Raw genomic sequence first — 14,714 nt, 5'->3', positions numbered from 1 at the left:
AAAGGCATGCTGGCCATTAGATAGTATCTGATCTAACGCTCGCTGAATCTCAGACGAATTTCCTTCTCTCCAATGAACAATGCTATCGATGTCTACAGTTCATTTGTGTTAACGCTTGTTGTGGTCTGGAAGGTGGAGGCGCGCGCCGCTTGTGCCCTGTAGTGGGGTTTGATCCACACACTAATACGTGTCGCTACACGGAGACAGTAGCTGCCGTTATCTCAGCCTCCAAACGCCACCGGGGCAATTACATAAAGCTACCACTATTTGGCGTGTCAACAAACAACGAAGTAGGTGGGATTGGTCCTCAGTGTCTACTCAGAGGTTTTAAAGACCACAACGGCCTGTGAGATCCAGATACCACAAGTATCCCGCAACAGCAAACGTAGCCATCACCCCTGACTACGACCACCAATAACGACCGGTAAGCTATCAAGAACCACAATTCATTATGGAGTAATTATGCATATTGGCTTTCAGAGAAAAAGAAGTTTTGAAAGTAGCTGAATATCCTGATCATCTCAGAAAAATGGAAGTGCTGCTAGATTCTCCTACAGCCATATTCGATATATGCCAAATTAGGAATGATACTCTCAGGATCAGTACAGGCATAGGTTACTATAACCGATACACTAACAAATTTGTAAATATATTACTTTCGCTGTGTCAACAGTTAGCAAATGCCACCAATATACGTAAGCAGATGAAGCATTTCGAACCCTTTGACTCCATTGCCAGATAAACGAATGCCCCAATGAGTCTAATCAAAATAAATAGCGGCTCTTCCCGTTGGAGGTTCGAGTCCTCCCTCAGCCATGGGTGTTTGTGTTGTCCTTAGCGTAAGTTAGTTCAAGTTCGATTAAGTGGTGTGTAAGCTTAGGGACAGATGACCTCAGCAGTTTGGTCTCATAAGATCTTACAACAAATTTCTAATCTCCAAAATAAATAAATAAATAAAACAAAGTAAATCAAAACAGCAGACAGAAGGTATTTAGACATTCGGGAATTCGAAGAGTATGGTGGAACTATGCGGTGAGCCTATAGAAAAAATCAGTTACTTTTGTAAGATGTCTGTTCCATTCCATTTTCGATATGTGATGTTGCGCGTGAGATCGGAGACTGAAGTAATACAAAAATGAGTTGCGAGATAGGTTGCTCTTAAGTGATAGGCTACTATAGTATTTTCTAACCACACTGTAAAGAGTAGGCGGTATTTCGTACGACAGTGAGAGAGGATTAATGTTTGGGGTTATGGTGGCTAGTGGGAACGAAAGGAGGGGAAGAACGCCGTAGGGGAAAGTTCTTATTTAACAAAGTTCTCCCTTAGTATGGCTACTGCATAGTGTTACACACACCAGTGTCTATGTTATTATTGCAGATTGCTTTCGTAAGGGTTCAGATAAACACTCGTGTGTACTAGACTGACGAAATTTTTATCCCAGCATGTTCCAGTTGTGAAAGTCTGGAATAATATGAGGAAAGTGTTTCATTGAGATTAAAAGGAACAGAAAGAATAAATAAATGAAGACATTGAGATTATTATTCTCTCTGTTATATTATATGTCTTGTTTCTATCTGATGTGATTTTGCAACATAGTTGGTGAAAAGACAGTGATGTAAGTAGTAATTATTTGACACGACAAATATGAGTTTTGCCTGTTTCTTACCGCCCACATCGTTAAAGGTTTGACGAGCAATGGTTTCTGTAATCGGTTAACACGATAATATTATTCAATTGTAATATCGTGGAAGCAGGGCTAGTTGCAGTACGAAACGTAGTGTAGTAATGGGGGAAAATAAAGACTTGGCGAATAACAAGAACTGGCCTCTGCGAAATCAGATTTCTTGTAATTTCAGAGGTCGCTATAATTTTTTATGTGTTTCATCACTGCGTAACACAATATAATCTCGAATAAAAGTGATAGGAAAATGCTGATGGAAGTGTTGCAGAATTTACTGTCAACCTATCGCTTGTCTCGACTATCTTAGTAACTGTCTGGCAGAAAGTCTCGTAAGTTTAGTGACCTCCAACTTACTGTGCCGTAATTCTTCGGAACACTTGTCTTCCCAAAAAAGCTTGGCATTAACCATGAAATGATCCGATAAAACCTCGACTGCTCTATTATTCGCTAACTGTATTACATACACTAAGATAACGTTTATTTCGTGCATTTATATCTTAAAGGTTATCAGTAAAAGTAAATAAACAATTTTAAACAAACTGCATTTCGGTGAATTTTTTCTGTACCGAATTACACAAAAAACGTTGCTATCATTATTTATGGTTGATATTAAACTGTAGGATAAAGAGCTGTGCATAGCAAACACTCGAACATTGCTCAAGTATCGTTCTATACGCCGTCTCCTTTATGGATGAACGCTTTTGGACAACGCTTGTTTCTTGGAGAAACTGCAGGCTGCAGCAGCCGCTGGCCACAGGTAGCGAGCACAAAATACTCGTAAACAAACGAACGCGGCTTCTTTTGGCACTGTGCCTCAAGTCTGTTGTGAAAGCATCTGTTATCTCTTAGCGCCCAAATAAAGTTCAGACTCCCTTATATACCCTTTGGTTTGAGTGCGCTGTGTAGGGATACGCATTTGTAACGTACCGCTGGTTACTGGAATCGGTGCGGTTATTTGTAGCGCGTCACTTCGCTCACTTGCTTAGCCTCTGCACACTACTGTTACTGGCGTAGCATATGTGAAGCAGAGGAACACTCAAAATTTAAGAAATTGTTTTCCTCTGGTGGGTCTCTACTGGGAGGTGCAACTCAGAAATTAGAATTTACCTTTTTTGAAACTCATTTATCTGTCGGTTATCTATTGCCTCTAGAGGTTGTGACCAGAACAGACAGTGATCTTAACCATAAAAATGGGTTTATTTTCTTAAGATCTTAACAAGTATGTGAGTTTAAAATAATTTGTCACACGAGAGAAAAGCTGTCATGCACTTGTCCATATCAGCGATTACATATCGAACTACAAATTATGTTTAACCTTATAGCACCTCCATCTGTAGCATTACGTTAGTGTTCAACACAACTCTAGCAGTATGTGCAAAATTTCATTAAAAAAGCTGATATCCGTTACGAATATTTCACGAGAGCTAAGACGTGCAGCGTACATTCGACTCTACGTATTTAGTCCACTATAGTCTAAATGCGAATTACTGAAAAATGCGTAAATTTGAGTCTTTTTTCGTAAAGACTGAAAAAATTGATCTCCCGACCCCCTTCTGTACCTCTTAAAAGTTACAAAAGACAATCATCCTCCTTTTTCTTATGGACCTGCATTCAGCAGGGCTTTTGTTGTTTGATGGGGATTAATTTCAAATGCAGTAAGTCTGCTATCACGCACAGGCTTTCCTATTACAATCCTAAATAAGTCTGAGAACTGTTACTGAAAATCGACCGCAACAGATTTCAACTACCCAGTTCAGATCTCGACCATTTAGTGGAAGCTGACACGGTGCGCTTTCACCCAATTCACAATGCTTCAGGCATAGGTGAATTTCGACCGGCGCGTGAATTTCAAAGTTCTCCACTTCAACCAGCACTGTGGATTACGTCGTGATCTGTCACACTGTCGTTTACTGCAACTTTCTGTAGTCTGGCGTAGCGCCGGTCTGCCGTTAGATGGAGGCACTGGACTCGCCTTGTTACAACTAGAGTCCAAATCTACATAGGGCTGTCCTTTGGTAGATTCTTTCCTTCTTTTTCCTAGATTACTTAGGGGAAATTCAAGATTGTTCACACAGAAAATACAGGGGCCGATTTCTAGTACAATTCAATCTATAGTTCCGTTTCTAATGACCTTATCGTCTAGTGTAGATTAAACTCAAGTCGTCCCTCTTATTGAGCGTAAGGAGTGCAGGAGACTAACTGCTGAAACGCCTCGGTGGGAACTTTAGTTAGTCCAATCTTGCATTCGAGATTCCTAAGGGAGCGATAGGTAGAGGGATGTGGTATATTCATAAATTCCCCAAATAAAGATGGTTCTTGAAACTTCGTGAAGAGACTTTCTCTGGTTGGTTTACTTCTCTGCTGATGGGTCGATTAGTTCAATATTTTTCAGTATCTCCGTGGTACTCTCTCATGAGCCAAACCTGTGACCACTCGTTCACCCCTTGTTTGGGTACTCCAGTATTTCCTGTTAATACTACCTGATATCGCACCCATACCCTTGATCAAAGTTATACGATGGGTCGTGCAAGCGTTTTGCAATCAACACCCTTTATATCAAGAATGAATTTTCCCTCTGGAACGGAGTCTGCTCTGATCTGAAGCTTCCTAGAAAATTAAAACCTGTTGCTGGACCGGGACTCGAACGTTGGACTTTTACTTTTCGTGAACAAGTGCTCTGCCGAGGTAGCTATCGAAGCATGGCTCACGATCCGCCATGAATGGATACCTCAGTTGGTGCAGCACTTGCTTCGGTACACAGTTGTAATCTGACAGGAAGCTTCAATCTCCTTTGTAGACTGATTGCATTTCCGTATCAGTCTACCAACCACACGAAGTCTGCCACCTTCAACTATGACCGAGACTTGATGATGGTTCTATTTCATATCCCTACTGTGACATTACGTAATGGATGTTCTACTGAGTAGCTGATTCTCTCTATCCAGCATAACACATGAGCAAACCAAGTACGACATTACCTGATGTTGCTCGCAGTTTAGATAAGTGGGTTATGCACGGTCTTGTTTACAAAAATAGCTTGATAATGACGTACGGTCGAGCCACAAACTGGGACTTAATAAAATAAACAGAAATATTAAAGATAAATGTATAATTAATAAAAAGGGTTCCATTCCAACGTCTGTAAATGATGTAGGTGACACCAGAGAATTATGTTGAATAATGTTTATTTAATAATGTAAATCTAAAATATATAGAAAGTGGTCCTACGATAAGCAATTTAATACCTACAGGGAATAACCTTACCAAATTCAATGAAGTAACATTAAGAGCATTATGAGAATGATAGCAGCATCCGATAGCTAAATAATCACTTAAGAAAGGCAAGTCTTCCGGTCTAGATGGTATAGCAATCAGGTTCCTCTCAGAGTATCCACACACAATAGCGCCTTTCTTAGCAATCATATACAACTGCTCACTTGACGAAAAGTCTGTTCCTAAAGACTGAAAAGTAGCACAGGTCACACCAATATTCAAGACTGGAAACAGGAGTAACCCATTGAATTACAGACCCATATCACTGACCTCAATTTGCACTAGGATTTTGGAGCATATACTGTACTCGAACATTATGAATCACCTTGAATAAAATGACTTATTGATACTTGACCAACACGGATTCAGAAAATATTCCCATGAAGTAATGAGTGCTGTCGACAATGGATCTCAGATCGATTCCATATTCCTAGATTTCCAGAAGGCTTTTGATTCCGTTCCTCACAAGCGACTATTAATCAAATTGAGTGCATATGGAGTATCGTCTCAGTTGTGTGACTGGATTCGTGATTTCCTCTCAGAGAGGTCACAGTTCGTAGTGATAGACGGTAAATCATCGAGTAGAGCAGAAGTGATTTCTGGCGTTCCGCAAGGTAGTGTCATAGGCCCTCTGCTGTTCCTGGTTTATATAAATGATCTAGGTGATAATCTGAGCAGCCTCCTTAGATTGTTTGCAGATGATTCTGTAATTTACCGTCTAGTAAAATCATCAGACGATCAATTCTAATTAGAAAATGATCTAGAGAGAATTTCTGTATTGTGCGAAAAGTGGCAATTAGCACTAAACAAAGAAAAGTGCGAGGTCATCCACATGGGTACTAAAACAAATGCGATAAATTTTGGGTATACGATAAATCGCGCAAATCTAAGGGCTGTCAATACGACTAAGTACCTAGGAATTACAATTAGGAGCAACTTAAACTGGAAAGACCACATAGATAATATTGTGGGGAAGGCGAAACAAAGACTGCGCTTTGTTGGCAGAACACTGAGAAGATGCGACAAACCCACTAAAGAGACAGCCTACATTACACTTGTCCGTCCTCTGCTTGCCAGGTAGGATTGACGGAGGACATAGAAAAAGTGCAAAGCAGGGCAGCTCGTTCCGTGTTATAGCGCAATAGGGGTGACAATGTCACTGATATGATACGCGAGTTGGGGTGGCAGTCACTGAAACAAAGGCGGTTTTCTTTGTGGCAAGATCTATTTACGAAATTTCAACCACCAACTTTCTCTTCCGAATGCGTAAATATTTTGTTCACACCCACCTACGTAGGGAGAAATGATCATCATAATGAAATAAGAGAAATCAGAGCTCGAACGGAAAGATTTAGATGTTCCTTTTTCCCATGCGCCATTCGAGGGTGGATTGGTAGAGAAGTAGTATGAAAATGATTCGATGATCCCTCTGCCAGGCACTTAAGTGTGAATTGCAGAGTAACCATGTAGATGTAGATGTAGTCATCCAAGATACGCAGGAAACTAAGTCCATTTAGTGATCACAATAAACGAAAATATTCGCTAGCTCACAATAAATGGTTCAAATGGCTCTGAGCACTATGGGACTTAACAACTGAGGTCATCAGTCCTCTAGAACTTAGAACTATTTAAACCTAACTAACCTAAAGACATTACACACATCCATGCCCGAGGCAGGATTCTAACCTGCGACCGTAACGGTCGCGCGGTTCCAGACTGTAGCGCCTAGAAACGCTGGGCCACTCCGGCCGGCAGCTCACAATAATCAAGCGTTCGGCATGACAATCTATACATTAACACATGAACACAAGTCCGAACTCATGCTCAGTGTATCCCTATTCTGTACTGCAAGTGGAAAAGTTAAAAATTCTCCATTGGAGGATATTTAACCCTCATGAAAGCCCATTCAAAAGTTAAAGTATTTAGCGATCGTTCACTGCCCAGAATAACCCACATGACCGAATAATCCATGTTACCACCGACAGGTCTGCCTTCCGCTAGACCTCAATGTAAGGTGTCCCAAATCACTCCCTTGAGCCCACCACTCAGCAAGTGTGTGACTCTGGCAGTGTTCTGGTACTGTTTAACTCTCATTTTCTGATGGCCATTCCCACCAAAAATACATAGTTCTTATGTTATAGAGACATGAATTCACACTTGCCCACTTCCCATACTACACTAATGTTTTGCAACAACATTTAAATAAAAAAATTATTGAACATTCGGTCACATTGAGACCATTCGCAGTATATATAAATAAATGTTGGTTCAGAAGTAAATAAGACAGCATCCTTGATCAAGAGCAATCATGTTAAATTACAACAAATTGTTTTTTAAACAATTATTTACGCCTGCTTGATAGAAGCGTCTCTTGGCACTCTTTTCAATAGTAGTGTCTAACACATGCGACTGACCATTTCTTAAGTTACCATGGCTTTTTAAAACCGATTGTAATCATATATAATGTTATTGGAAGAAATAGTAACATGTTCATTAAATAATTACAGAAGTATGACAAGATATGAGGTAATCATGTCGTTTACAGTTGGTGTGCTGTTGTGGAGGATATATTGTTCTGGCAAATATTTGCATAAAGAAAACATATAAAACATAATAAATCAATAAATAAAATAGTTAGAGATACTTAGCTTTCAGGGTTGATAGCTCTGTTGCAATGCTGTCATCTGAGGTATCGTTTGCCGGCCGGAGTGGCCGAGCGGTTCTGGGCGCTACAGTCTGGAACCGCGCGACTGCTAAGGTCGCAGGTTCGAATCCTGTCTCGGGCATGGATGTGTGTGATGTCCTTAGGCTAGTTAGGTTTAAGTAGTTCTAAGTTCTAGAGGACTTATGACCGCCGTCCGCGGTGGTCAAACGGTTCTAGGCGCTCAGTCCGGAACCGCGCGACTGCTACGGTCGCAGGTTCGAATCCTGCCTCGGGCATGGATGTGTGTGATGTCCTTAGGTTGGTTAGGTTTAAGTAGTTCTTAGTTCTAGGGGACCGATGACCACAGCAGTTAAGTCCCATAGTGCTCAGAGCCATTTGAACCATTTGTTTGAGAAATCGTTTGTTGAAATCGCTCAAGCATTGAAAAGGTGTCAATTTTAATGTTCATTGTGAAAATATTTAGTCACTATAATATATTAACTTCTTTAGTATTTGAGATATTGAAAGCCTGCCGGAGTGGCCGTGCGGTTCTAGGCGCTGCAGTCTGGAGCCGAGCGACCGCTACGGTCGCAGGTTCGAATCCTACCTCGGGCATGGATGTGTGTGATGTCCTTAGTTTAGTTAGGTTTAATTAGTTCTAAGTTCTAGGCGACTGATGACCTCAGAAGTTAAGTCGCATAGTGCTCAGAGCCATTTGAGCCATTTTGAGATATTGAAGACATATTGCTTCACGGATGCACCTCATTTCTCTGAGATCGCAGAAGTATTCAGATTAGCTTAATTGTTTAACTGTGATTTATTGTAGAACTTCTAAGGGCTGTAAGTAGCCATATTTCAGACAGACTCACACTCCATCATTTCTGGTGTATCCGGCTAAGTGAGCAACCGACGTCCACATGCTCTGCAGTGTCCCATTTCCGGCTATGCCGACAGCCTTTTTAGCTGGGCAGAGCTGTGGCAGTCGCTTCGGCTGGACCGGCCGCGGCGTGCCCACTGCCCTGAGCCCGCTGGCTACTATTCAGCTGCGCAAGGAAATTCTTCTCGTCCCAGTTGTAGGTGGCAGAATGATTCCCCCCCCCCCCCCCACATGTGTAACATTACAATACGAAGTGTTACACCTAGGTATTTCTATGAGTAGCCCGCACTCAGTTGCGACCCGTTTGTATTGTAGCTGCAAGATACTTTGCTTTCCTGTTTTGTTAAGTATTTTTACACACATGAACATTAAAGCAAATTGGCAATCTTCGCACCACTTTGAAATCTTATCAAGATCTGATAGAATATTTATACATTAGTTTTTAGACAATACTTCATTAAAAGTAACTGCATCCTCTGCACGAATCTGGGTTACTATTTATATTGTCTGCAAGGCCATTAATGTACAGTATAGTGCATGAACACACCCTGGGCACACTTGAAGGCCATTGATATACAATGTGATATATGAACAGCCCCCAGTTCACACTTGGCGTTACTTCTTCATCTGTAAATGACTCTCCATCCACGATATCATGCTGTGTCAGCTCTAGCGAGAATTCCTCACTCCAGTCACAAATTTCACTTGATATCCCGTATGATCACCCATTCGATAATAAATGTATGTGTGGAACTAGGTCAAATGATTTACGAATGTCAAATAATACTGCATCTATCCTGACTGCCCTGTTCATGTAAGAAAAATGCATGTTGGGTCTCACATAATCGATATATTCGGAATATGTTGTACATTACTTCTTACACAACGGTAAGCAGAGGTGGAGCAGCAGCTTTCGTCGTAGAGAAGCTGTACAGATGCATAAATGATTAGCGAACACGTAAATATGGTAAATAGAAGTTTTACTTTACTTGCAGCTTTCTCCAAGTGTTGCGAAGAAAACCAAACGTCGAACAGCAATAAAGTCCAGGTATTATAAGCAGCAAGATTCAGGCAGTGCAGAGCTTCTGCCACTAATGAATGAGCGAACTGTCAAACGCTAAGACCAAGACTGCTGAAGACTGTCACTGAGAGTGTCACTGAGAGTGTCCCGTGTAGCTGCTGTTGGCAACCCTATACCTGGAAGCACAGGAGCCACTGAAGGAGTGGCCCAGCGGGCATGCATCATTGGATCCACCAGGTCCCCGCGAGACCGCTGTCGACGTTGGTTGGTTGGTTGTTTTGGGGAAGGAGACCAGACAGCGTGGTCATCGGTCTCATCGGATTAGGGAAGGATGGGAAGGACGTCGGCCGTGCCCTTTCAGAGGAACCATCCCGGCATTTGCCTGGAGTGATTTAGGGAAATCACGGAAAACCTAAATCAGGATGGCCGGAGGCGGGATTGAACCGTCGTCCTCCCGAATGCGAGTCCAGTGTGCCGCTGTCGACGTCTGCCGGAAACATGTGTTTCCGTTGCCAATTGTGAAACGCCAGCGGGGCTGGTATCGATCTGTGATACCACAGAATCCATCCTGGTCGGCATGAAGGAGATCATTTTGTCCGAGATACGCTACCTCACTACGTTTGAACTCAGAATTTGTTCTAAGTTTCTACAACACTACTGATCGCTAATTTTGTAATTCCCTTCTTTCACCCTTCTTGTAAATGGGTGTGACCCACGATTTTTTCCAATTACAGGACATGGGGTTTTGTTCAACGGATGTACGGTATACTCTGGTTAAAAGAGGGGTTTAATCAGCTTCAAATTGGATACAAACTGTGATAGATTCAATCGGGCCCAGTAGCCACATCAGCAGAGTCAACTGCATGCGCCACAAGCAGCGGCAGTTTCTGTTTATACAGATAGTTTAGTTTAGTTCTTCTTCTCACGAGTTTCTGCAAATAAGCTCAAAAATGGTTCAAATGGCTCTGAGCACTATGGGACTTAACTTCTGAGGTCATCAGTCCCCTAGAACTTAGAACTACTTAAACATAACTAACCTAAGGACATCACACACATCCATGACCAAGGCAGGATTCGAACCTGTGACCGTAGCGGTCGCGCGGTTCCAGACTGTAGCGACACTGAACTCGCATTCGGGAGGACGACGGTTCAATCCCGTCTCCAGCCATCCTGATTTAGGTTTTCCGTGATTTCCCTAAATCGTTTCAGGCAAATGCCGGGATGGTTCCTTTGAAAGGGCACGGCCGATTTCCTTCCCAATCCTTCCCGAGCTTGCGCTCCGTCTCTAATGACCTCGTTGTCGACGGGACGTTAAACGCTAACCACCACCACCACCACCAGACTGTAGCGCCTAGAACCGCTCGGCCACTCGGCCGGCTTGCAAATAAGTAACTTGTATATATCTATTTTACTGTGTAGACAAGTGTATACTAACTTTTTGCAAGTTTCAGCGTAAATGTTACTGCATGTGCATTGCGTGAGCTGACTGTAGAGTGCAGTAAAAATCAAAAGTAGTATGGTAGCAGTATCTACGAATACATTGTAGTCAGCGGCTGCTAGGGTTAGTGTTATATTCCTTGTGTTATAGACGAACATTGATTAAATCTGGGTGAGCCTATGCCCGTTGTGTAAAGGTGCAGGGAAACTGATCACTGTCTATAAACAGCTGGAAGCTGTGTTGGTCACGGTAGACAGACTTCTCGCTGCTGCCCTGGAAAGCGGTGGTGTGGGGGCTCTAGAAATGAATGTTTTAGCACCTCAAGTACCGGCAGCTTTACCTATGATCGCTGACGTCAGCACTTTCTGATTCCGTCGACGCTCTTCCTGACAGTGAGTGGCTAAAAAGCACGTTTGAGCCTAGGCGGGTTATACGTCGGGAGTGGCGTCGATATTCTTGAAAGGTCTGGACAAGAGCAGAGGGTTGGATTGCTTGTCACTGGCAGCTCCAACGTGAGACGAGTGACGGTACAACTAAAGGAATTAGGGGACAGTTCACGAAGGAAGACCAGGATTCATTCTGTTTGCTTGCTAGGATGTCATGTCAGTGTCTGGAGGAGCCTCTGCCGGTAGTGAATAAGCGCAGCTGCAAATCGTCGCTCATATAGGCACATATGAAGCCTGACTCCTGGGTTCAGAGGCCATCCTAGGTTCCTACACGCGACTGTCTGCTTTGTTGATGATCTCGTGCACGGAGTGGCAGCAGACCTCCGTTTTGCAACATCGTTCGAAGAAGCAATCGCGATGCTCTGGTTAAATCAGAAACTCAGACGATTCTGTGAGGATCTTAGAAGCAGTTTTCTCGACCAGCGGTATCTGATGGGAATTTTATGCCCCTCTTAGTAGGTCAGGCGTGCACTACACGCAGGAAGCGGTTGCTAGTGTAGAAGAATGTTTGTGGCGTACAAATGTGGGTGTTTTAGCCCCACGAGCCCGAAAAGATGCGTTCTGATTTCAGGCAAGGAAGAATACCACCCATTAATTAAAAAGAGTAGCGTACGTCACAGTAGATCGGAGAAAGAAACTGGCAGGAGCGCCTATGTAAGACTCCCAGAACTGGTGTCTCTTATAAACGTTAACAATGATGTAAGGGACAGAAAGGCAGCTGAAGCCAGATGGCAATATCAGCGAAATTCTAAATGTGTATCGCAAACGTTGGTTGAACACCGTTGGTGGAGTCTATTTCTAACTGTAAAAATTACGATAATATGTAGTGAGGATAGTACAGGTAGCGAACTCAAAATAATTTGGGTGAAGATATGTACCGAAAATGCATCAAACAGTGACTTTAAGAGCATAGATCCCCTGTCTCAGGAGCAGTAGTGGCGGAATTTTTGGTATTAGATGAAAATTTCAACTAACCAGCTACAGATTGCGGGACTGAAATGATGTTATGAATATTTTTTCCTTGTCCGCATGCCATCGAAAGTGAGTGCGCTGAATAAAATCCATTTTCTCGCGACTCCAGGCACATATTAATCTCCTCCCAAGTTTAAAAAAATTCAAAAAGTTATCTAGGTTTTATATAAGGCAATTTATGGTCTAATATGCACCAAATGTGAATTCATAGTGATCCCCACTTTTCACTGCATTTTCGAATTTCGTGCAGTACGTTACTTATATGTGACATATCGTAGTAACTATGGCCATTGTCTAAATAATGGGTCCCTCATCATTAACATGACATATAACGCTGTAAGTAATGCGAAAAGTAAAAATTTCAAAAGTCTGGTTGCTGTTAAATCTCAACGTAAATATTGCAGGATGTGTGCATCACCAGCACAGCCGATCGCCATCTGGTACAGCAAAAGCGAGCAGAGAGAGTCTGGAAGATGTGGGTCCACATCTGTCGGCGCTGTTAGTTGGCTACCACTACAAGCTGCCTCATTAGATAGCAAGGGGATATTTTAGCGGTGGTTCAGACTACTTCATGCTATTTTCTTTCTGTGCACAGCCTTATACATGAATCAGATTTCACAAGACTATACCATATGCTGAATGATGATAGCAACTTGAGCTGAAATTTAACTTGCATATAGAAACTAAAAGCTTACCTTGACGTTAGTTTAGTGATGGGACAAAAGTCTGGTTTTAACAACCAACTGGCCATTAGATTGCCTTTATTTCCACTTGGTCGGTTTTTTAAGTCGAAAAAACAACCAAATGCAAATACTCTCTTCAGGAATGGCAGCTTTGTTAATGTTTTTTACTCATTCTCAAGGTTTGAGTACTTCCGCTCAATGAGAGACGATCAACTAACACAAGTCTCTGTCAGTTATATCAGTTACACGAATGCTTTCCCTATCCTTGGTTAGAGTTGTTTCACTTACATACTTTTTCAGCTTTCTCGGTTATAGGTGAACCATGACTAGGGTTACCAGTTTTTTAGAGACAAATAACGTATTTTATTTGAAGGATATATGAATAAAAACTTCGATTATATTTCTAAAATTGAACTATTTAAAAAATTTATGTGTTTATTAAGTTCCATTCGAGTGTTTCTTATTTCTGGCACTAAATATCGATTTTTGGTTGGTTTTAAAAATTTAATAACTATTGTTACATTATCAGTTTATGTTTCAATAAATGCCAACAATTTTTATTTTAAAATATTGGAGCTCTGTCTGTTTCTTCCTGCTGATTTGCATCCACCACCAATAATTGTCTTTTGGTAAAAATGAGGTGTCGCAAACAGATAGCACTTTTTTTTAAAATTATATGACGACTTCATCATTTCCTTTTAAGTGTATATGTTACTTGTGAGAAGTATAATTCGCAAGATATTCTTGTCATTTGTTATTTTTCTTTAATTAATATAGTTCCAGAATATAGTTCATCCTTGCGTATAGTGTGTGCCGCACTGAATTTGTTATGACGATGACTTTTCATACAGTCATATGCTTTCTTCCATTCCCACGCCACTGACATTTTGGCAGTCTGCTCCAGACACAAACTTCACTATTAAGAAAACCCGTACTGACTAATAAATATGGACGAAAAACTGGATTAAAAGCGTCTTATTAGCAGAATCAGAAGCAAATAACTGAACTGTAATAATAGTGACGACAGGCGATTACGAAGTTCGGTCAACAGTAATGATTCATCACCGCCAGTCTGCTCAGGACTCAATGCGCCGGACTGTGTCGACTTGGTTGCTCCCACAGACTGCTTTTACTCAACAGAGTAAACCTATAACCGAAGGAGTCGGTTTTTTTCCAATAACCAACTGAATCGAATGTTTTCATTTGGTTGTTCCTATCACTATGCTAGTTGTGAGTCGCCCATTCCTTTAGTTGCCGGTAGGGATCTCCCTGACGGAGCTTGATCACTAGTTCATTGAAAAGCTGCGAGAATATGCTGAAAATTTCAATTTTCAACACAACTGAATACCATCGCACTGGCACCTTCGTGTAAGAGCATTTCTTTATAATGAGCATCTTAAACATAACAACAGTAAAAATCTCACTTCGCACTATTGGACCCTAGGATCGTCTCTCCTCACGGGATGTGAATATAAATTGGTGTTTTGCCTTTAAAGAGCGCAGTTAGACATAACTACATGGCCAATCCCTTTTGCTGCTTTCTTTCTTTGCTGCCCAAACTTTTCTCGTTCGCTTGCAGTGTTTCGGTTTCCGGTCCTCTGTCAATGCGTCTTGTCGGCTTCATGTCTTCGGCTTCATCTTGGTTGCCTTTTTGGTTGCCCATATTTCTTTCATCTTC

The 14,714-nt window shown here is 41.8% G+C and overlaps 1 protein-coding gene across 1 annotated transcript in view; it reads left to right on the top strand.

Moving 5' to 3' along the window:
- The first annotated feature begins 324 nt into the window (after positions 1–324).
- LOC124607294 (monocarboxylate transporter 2-like) overlaps positions 325–14,714 on the top strand; it is a 92,979-nt gene continuing 78,589 nt past the window's right edge. Inside the window, exon 1 of the mRNA XM_047139586.1 lies at positions 325–424. The gene's annotated coding sequence lies outside the window, so the exon portion shown is untranslated. The remainder of the gene's footprint in view (positions 425–14,714) is intronic.

The sequence above is a fragment of the Schistocerca americana genome, chromosome 3 (genome assembly GCF_021461395.2).
Source record: "Schistocerca americana isolate TAMUIC-IGC-003095 chromosome 3, iqSchAmer2.1, whole genome shotgun sequence".
Taxonomy (NCBI): Eukaryota; Metazoa; Arthropoda; class Insecta; order Orthoptera; family Acrididae; genus Schistocerca; species Schistocerca americana.
The sequence above is the reverse complement of the archived record's forward strand: the minus strand, read 5'-3'. Positions and strand labels throughout refer to the sequence as shown.